This window comes from Phascolarctos cinereus, unplaced genomic scaffold, assembly GCF_003287225.1.
Source record: "Phascolarctos cinereus isolate Bilbo 61053 unplaced genomic scaffold, phaCin_HiC Scaffold_4;HRSCAF=312, whole genome shotgun sequence".
Taxonomy (NCBI): domain Eukaryota; kingdom Metazoa; phylum Chordata; class Mammalia; order Diprotodontia; family Phascolarctidae; genus Phascolarctos; species Phascolarctos cinereus.
The window spans coordinates 84,329,846-84,338,340 of record NW_027555847.1 but is presented as its reverse complement, the minus strand read 5'-3'; positions in this window follow the sequence as shown (position 1 = coordinate 84,338,340).

Genomic DNA, 8,495 nt, shown 5'->3' with positions numbered 1-8,495 from the left:
CAAGGTAAAACTTCTCATTCACTTTTTGAAATGAGATGCTCTCCATTGTGTGTTTATTCTTGGTACAGTGATTGGCAGGAGAGTTTGTTGTTTTCCCCTCCAAGCATGGCTATTTTACAATTCTGACACAGGCCTAAACCTTGGGAGTGCTGGCATTCCCATTTCTCTTCTGTTAATCTCTTTGAGGTGGCTAGGGGGGTACCACAGCACATAGGGCACTGGACTTGGAGTACAGAAGACCTGAGTTCAAATCCAGCCTCAGATACTTAGTAATTGTGTGGCCCTGGGCAACTCACTTCACCTCTGTCTGCCTTTCTTTTCTCATCTGTAAAATGGGGATCATCCCAGTGTTGGGAACGATCAAATGAAATGTTTATAAAGCTCTTAGCAAAGTTCAGATACTTAATAAATGCTTGTTCTCTTCCCTCCCCCATCCCTTGACTTCATAATTTGGCTGTGAATCACCGATAGAACCCCTTGATGACAATTCTTTCCAGTTAACAGCAACTGTTATTAGAATGTGTAGCCTGAGGGATTGAATTGAAGATGGGGGGGAGGGAATAGATGACTAACAATTGTTTTATGAGATTGGAATCAATACTTATTTGGAGGTGCTTAGCCCACTAATAATCATCACTGGTCCTGTTTGCTTTCTTTCAATTCATATTACCAGTTGCTGCTAAGATGACCTTCCCCCCCCAAAAAAAAAAATCCTGGTGTCGAAAATAAGTTCTGTCCAGCTGGGGTTTTTCTTCCTTTTGTGAATTTGAAAAAAAAAAATGCTACATGGCTTCTCAGTTATGAGCTTTCAAAGCATTTTATTGTTAAGTCAATTGCAAAAGTACATTTAATTGTTTAAAGGTACAATTAAGTTACTGCTTTGAAGCAAAATGGCAGGCTTTATTATAGCACTTGGGAAACACAGAAAACAATACTTAGGCTTTGTGTGTCACTTTACAGCTAGAAACTCTTTATTAGTACTTATCAATTAATCCTCATAGCACTCCTGGGAGAAAGGTGAGTGACCAAGCATTATCATCCATTTTATGGTTTTGGGAAATGGAATCCAAAGTATGTTCTTATGTTTATAAATAGACAAGTGAGTAGCTCAAATCAATGCCCAAGTGTTGGCAAAGCCAAGGACAGCTATTTATGTCAGACACAAGAAAACGGTATACACATATAGGTGGCCTAGGTATTCTACAGGCTTGAACTGATTTGAGAAAACCTAATAGAAAAATTTCTATATTTGTAGATGAGAAAATTAAGAGGTAATTGGTTGCATTCCAAAACATTCATATGGTATAAAGGGAAAGTATTCTCTTTTGTGAAAAAGTGTCCTTAATGGGATTACTATAAAACTTTAGAAGTATCGAGGCCAGGCTATTCATTTTACAGATGGGAAAATTGAGATTATTTGGTTAATTAATGCTTTTGTTAAGTATGAGTTTTCAAGAATGCATTTCATGTCAGGAGGCATGCATATATCAACTATAGGTAGTTCTCTGTCATTGTTTCTTTTGAGGCCACTTTAATACTTGTATGGATACATGATTTCATTGATATGAATACTCCCTCTACAGCAGGGATTTTCAACCTCTTTTGTGTCAGGGATCCCTTTGGCAGTGTAATAAGAATAATGGCTAAACAAAATGTGGTGCTTAAATATAAAGAAATATTATTACTCTGATGTAAGAAAAAACAAATGATGACTGACAAATCCAGAGAAGCATGGAAAAACTTATATGAACTGATACAAAAACAATATACACAATGACTACAAAAATGTAAATGGAAAAAAGAACAACCACAAAACAATTGAAAATAAATGTTGCAAAAATGATAAAAACAAGCATGGCTTCGAAGAAGAAATGCAAGAAGACACTGCCTTCCATTCCTTTGCAGAGATAGGAGGTCCACTGGTATAGAATATTGCAGATGTTTTCAATATAATGATTGGTTTTACCAATTTTATTTTTCCTCTTTTTCTTTAAAAAAAATCTTCATATGGGATGACTCTTTGGTAGGTGGGAGGGGAGAATATAGAGGGCAATTTAAGCAATAAAAAGGAAAGCTACCTGCCTGGGTAGATTGTAGATTTAGAGCTGGAAAAGATGTTTTGATTTCATCAAGTCCAACACCCTGATTTTACCTAGGAGAAACTCACAGGGATTAATTTACTAGGAGAAAGTCTTAGAGGTAGTAAATGATAGTAACAGGATTAGAACCTAAATCATTTGACTCCAAATCTGGGCCCTTTTCTTTTCTGCCTCTATACTGGCTTGTTTGGTATCTCATCAGCTCCTATGAGTTCTGTGCAGATGAATTTTAGATCTTTTTTATCCAGCCCTAAACTCTCTTCTGATCTTCAGTCTTCCATCATAGTTGTCTATTGGATTTCTGGAACCAAGTGTTCTATAGATATCTCAAACCCAACATGTCAAAAACAGAATTAATTATCTTTTACCTCAAATCCTTCTTCCCTCTTTCAAACTTTCTTATCGTTGTCTAGGGTATTACCATCCTCTCAGTTGCCCAAGTTTATATAACCTTGGTATCATCTTCAACTCCAGAACTCACCCCAAGCATCCAATCTGTTGCCAAGTCTTTTCCCTTCCTAACTTCACAACATTTCTCGTATGCCTCCCTCTATACTATTGCAGTAGCCTACTGTTTGGTCTTTGTCTCAAGTTTCCCTTTTCCAATTCATGCATCATTCAGTTGCCAAAACATAAATGTGACCATGTACCCCTGCCCTGTCACTCCTCCACCCTTGCCCAGTCAGCAAACTCAAATGGCTCCTTGTTACCTCTAAGGTCAAATATAAAATCCTTTTTAGCTTTTACAGCCCTTCTTAATCTGACTCCTTCATATCTTTCCAGTCTTCTGTAGTCCAGTAACACTGGCCTCCTTGCTGTTCCTTGCACATGACACTATCTCCCACTCCATGCTTTTTGCACTGGCTTTCTCTGATGCCTGGAATGCTTTCCCTCTTCACCTCTACCTCCTGGCTCCACCTGCTTCAGTCAAGACTTAGCTCAAAGCCCATCTTCTACAAGAAGCCTCCTCTTCACTCTGTATATATTTTATACATACATAATTTTGTGCATGTTGTCTTTCATATTAGAATATGAGCTCAATAGCACAGTGCCTGGCACATAGTAGATGCTTAATAAATCCTTGTTGACTGACCAACAAATTTAGCACTCTTTGCACTGTGTTATGCTGCCATCTTTTTAGGATATAGGTGGTAGGATAACTGGTTCAAAAGGTATGATCAGTTCTGTGTTTTTTCTTTGTATTGCCAGTTTGCTGTTTAATAATACTGAAACACTTTATAGTCTTAACAACCAGTATAAATGCCTATTTCTTCATATTCCTGTCAAAACCGAATTCTACCATTCTTCATCCTTTTTATCTTATTTTTATTGATATATTTTGTTTTTGTATCTCCTTCATTTCCACCCTTCCCCCTCATATTTAGCAAGCCATCTCCTAGAGCCAAAATTCAAAGAGAAAAATGGTTTAGCAAAACCAACCAGCACAGCAGCAGTATCCAGCAGTGTATATAAAGTTCCGTATCCATAGTGTCCTCCTGCCCCCCCATCTCAGAGTGAGAGGGGTGAGGTGCCTTTTCTCAACTCTTCTGTGCAGCCAACATTAGGTATTATAATTATACAATTTTCAGTTTCTTTTTTTTCCATTTGCATTATTGCAAACATGATGTTTTCCTGGTTCTGCTTTACGTAAGTTTTCCCATGCATCTGAGTTCTTCATATTCATTGTTTCTTTCAATGTGGTAATTATATTTAAATTTTTTTTCTGGACTTACTTAACAAACATCTAATAAAATGTATATTTCCAAAAACGTAGTTGAACAGAAAAAAAATTATATATGAAATTGTAGATCCCTATTATGTACAGCTTGCTTTTCTTTTTTTTTTTTAAAGGCAATTGGGGTTAAGTGACTTGTCTAGGGTCACACAGCTAGTAATTGTCTGAGGCCAGATTTGAACTCAGGTCTTCCTCACCCCATGGCTGGTGCTCTGTACACTGTGCCATCTAGCTGCCCGCTTGCTTTTCTTTTTAAGAGTAAGTTCAGCATGTGGCCTTCAAAACTGTCCTGCTTGTCTGTGCTTCTTTCTGGCCTTGCCTCTGTTCTCTATATTTTTTTTAAGAATGCAGTAATATTCCATCATAATCACATAGCACAATTTGTTTAAGCAGTTCCTCAGTTGATGGGCACCTGCTTTATTTTTAATTCTTTGCTGCTACAAAAAAAAAGTGCTGCCACAAATATTTTAGTGTATATGTGATCTTTCTTTTTGTCTTTGTCCTCATTAGAGGTTGTCTAGCAGTAAGGTCTTTGGATCAAAGAATATGGACATTTTCGTAACTTTTATTTTAGCACAATTCCAAATTGCTTTCCTGGATAGTTGGGCCAATTTACAGCTCTTTCAACAGTGTGTTATATTAGTATGCCTTTTTGCAACCCTTTCAACATTGGCTTTTTCCATCTTTTGTTGTCTTTGTAATTTGCTGAGTGTGAAGTGAAACCTCACAATTGTTTCGATTTGCATTTATCTTATCAGAATTTGAAGAAATATTTCCTATTTAGTAACCTGCAGTTCTTTTGAGAATTATTTGTTCATATCCTTGTACCAATTTACCATTGGAGAATAGCTTTTGATCTTATATATTTGTCCTTAAACATACATATCTTTGCTACATACCCTGAGATACAAAGATTTTTCTCCAGTAGGCATCACTTTTTATCTTAACTACATTGATCTTGTTCTTGCAAAAGCTTTTTCATTTTATGTAATAAATTATTTTATCTTTCATGATCTCCTCTATCTCTTGTTTTGATTAACAACACTGCACCTAACCATAGTTGTTAAATGTTCTTGATCTCTTCTAATTTTTTTTAGCTTTTTGGTGAGGCAGTTGGGGTTAAGTGACTTGCCTAGGGTCACACAGCTACTAAGTGTCAAGTGTCTGAGATCACATTTAAACTCAGGTCCTCCTGGCTCCAAGGCGGGAGCTCTATCCACTGCGCCACCTCGCTGCCCCTCTTCTAATTTTTTTTTAAAGGCACACCATTATATTCAGGTCAAATTTCCATTTTAGAATATTCTTTTTATTATTTTGAATTTGACAAACTTAAACAAAAATGGACGTTTCCATATACATAGAAGAATAGAAAAAGAGAACTGTGTGTGATACTGTGAATCTCTGTTATAGCTTTTTTTTTTTTTTAAGGATGTGTTAAATTTAACTTGGTAGAATCAGTATTGCCATGCTTTTCCAGGACCCCTTCTGAACTTTTTTCTGTGCTCTTCATATTTTAACTTGTTTCCTTAATAGCTTTTCCCCCTCTGTGTGTCATTATCTTAGGGTTCTCTGGATTTGTCTCTTTTGTCATTTCATACTGCAGAGTAATCCCTTACAACCTTATACCATAATTTGTCCAGTCATTCCTTAGTTAATAGGTATCTACTTTTTTAAAAAAATAAATTTTTATTTGTGTGTTTTTCCTTACAACACCAAAAATATCCTCACTATCTCTCTTTCCTCCTCCATAGAGCCACCCCATATAACAAATTAGGTTTTTTAAAGACAAAAAAAAAAAGAGAAGGAAAACAGGTATAACTGATGAATATATGCAAATGTCTAAAAATATGGACATTGTACTACATTTGTGGCCATCCTACTTCTGCAAAGGGTTCAGGTAGGGTGTCCTCTCATGTCTCCTCTTTGCAGCTATGCTTGTTCTTTATAATTTTTCTGTGTTCATTTTTGATTTTTTTTGTGGTGGTTCTTTCCATTTGCATTGTTGTAGTCACTGTATTTTATATTTTTATTGGAATATTATGTCCATAAGAGAGAGCAATTATGAGGAAATTCAGAGAAATAAAGAAAGATTTGTATGAACTGATTCAGAGTGAAATAGAACCAGTAAAACAATATTCGCACTAACTATAGCACTGCAAATGAAAAGAATAATAAAGCAAACCTGAATGCTGTGTAACTATAATCAATTTTTTTTAAATGAGAGGCAGCATGGTGTAGTGAAGTGACAAATAATTGACAAATAACTGTAGTCAAGTGATTTAACCTCTTGGTGCTCTTAAATTGCAGAGAAGATGCTGACCTGCGTTAGTAGAGGAAGCTCCTCACTAGGAGGTATTCAAGTAAATGGAATTACAAGTTGAATTTCTGTCTTAATTTTATTTTTTTTAATTCAATTTTATTTTATTTTCAGTTCTGGATTCTCTTTCTTTAAATAGCAAGCTCCCTTAGTGCATTCAATCCTATTGGATGTGATTCACATAATTTTGTTGAGAAACATAGGTGTGTGGTTTTTTTTTTAGGCAACTGAGGTTAAGTGACTTGCCCAGGGTCACACAGCTACATAGGTGTTTTTAAAAGTGAGGTACATCTGCCATCATTTTTCTAGTTTTTCAAGTTGAAGGGATGATCTTCTACGGGGGACAGTTGGATGTATTTGGCATGATAACTAGTGGACTTTTTTTGCCACATGAGAGTTGAAAAGGGTGGGAGACATGGTCTTTTACAGTCTTTTAGGCTGTAATTGTCTAGATCTTGGTCACCAGGGCCTAATTTTTTTTTACCTTTGTTTTCCTATGGAGGAGAAGGACTAATAGTATTTTGTTTATATTGTTAGTGGTAATAATAATAATAGTAATAATAATAATGTAAAGAAGCATCTGGTGGTACAGTGGATAAAGCTCTGGTTCTGGAGTTAGGAAGAGCAGTCAAATCTGGCCTCAAACATTTAGTAGCTGTGTGACCCTGGGCAAGTCACTCAATCTCTGTTTGCCTCAGTTTCTTCAACCGTAAAATGGAGATAACAGTAGCACCTACTTTGTAGGGTTGCTATGAGAATCAAACGAGACATTTGTAAAAAGTGCTTAGTACAATTCATGACACATAGTAGACATGCTTGTTTCCTTCCTTTCCCCTCCCTGTAAACCTCATTTTCCTATTTAGATATCTCAGAGAGCAGCATCTGCAAGTGCCTGCTTTTCTAACATTTGATCTAGGGAGAAGAATTGAATGTACAATCTTAGTTGAACATGTAAGTGGTAAGATACGGAAGCAAATGATGGAGTGAGTTCAAAGACCCCCTTAGCTCTGCTGGGCAGAAGACAGCCTAGTGGTTTGGATATTTCCACTGTTTTCGGAAAAGATAGGTTTCCCTTGCTGAGAGTGGAGATCTGACAGCCCAGATTAATGAGAAAGGCTGTGAGTCATTTTGTCTTTTATGCTGCTTCATATGGTCTAGATAATAAAATGTTTATTAATAATATGAAAAGAAATTATTTGCACCTATTTAAGGTCTTGGGGTCTTGGCCTTAGGGGAGTTTTGAAAGCACATTTTGTCATTTGTGGAGTATGTAGAAGTCTTGGTTTTCTTGGTTCATAAGATTTAAAAGCTGGTAGGGACCTACAGCATTATCTAGGCCAAACCAAGTCCCCTCTGTTTTGCAGATGAAACTAAGGCCCAGAGAAGTTAAAGCATATGATCTTTTCAGCACACGAAAATGTCTCCTGAAATTTTATTACCATTCAGATTTTGTGTATATAAAAGCTAATTAAAACTTTACCTAAATTCTAGTCCACAATCATCTGTTCCACAATCAGCCAACATAGTCACTCTGAAACCAAAATATTTATTCTTCATTGGACTAATTGCTGACAAAACAAAGCAATTCATTATGTTCCAAACATGAATCAGTTTATAGAAAATTCTTATCATACAAATATTGTAGAAGCCGATTCTGCATGCAAAGCTGTTAGTATTTAATTTTTTTTTCTTTTCTGACAGCCACAAATGGACCTAAAAACACATGATAGAACCCATGCCAAGAAGTTTAAAAATCTGTTTTGTATCTCTGGAATATAATGGAACATTAATTTGTATTTGTAGATGAGCTTTCATCTCTTTGCCTAAATGTATTTTACAGATGTTTTATGGAAGTAATTATTACTATATTTTATTACCAAATCACTTCACAGATGTTCTTTGCTTGCTTCTCTTGAAAAACTAAATGATCTTTGTGGCCAAACAATTCACTCTCATATCCGTAATTATTGTATCATTTTTATCTTTATCTTAGGGATCCTAAACATGTCCTTATTTTTCCTAAAATGATTACTTAATTCAAAAGTGATGCATCTAACTTGTTCCAATTTCTCTATTTTTTTCCCTAAGGAAACTCAAAAGTCATGTTTCAAATTTAATCTGAGCCAAAAATATTTCAGTCATATTGTATTTCTTGTGATAGGAAGTGATACCCTTATAAAAAGACTGTATACCTCAGCTGTTCTTTGCCAGGAAAAAAAATTGACCGCGGTAAAAGTATGATAAAAGAAAAGAAAAAGGAAAGGAAATCTGTATGTTTAGGCAACTGTTATTATGATTTGAATACCAACTTATTCTAGTATGGTTTTAATTTTTTGGCCCATAT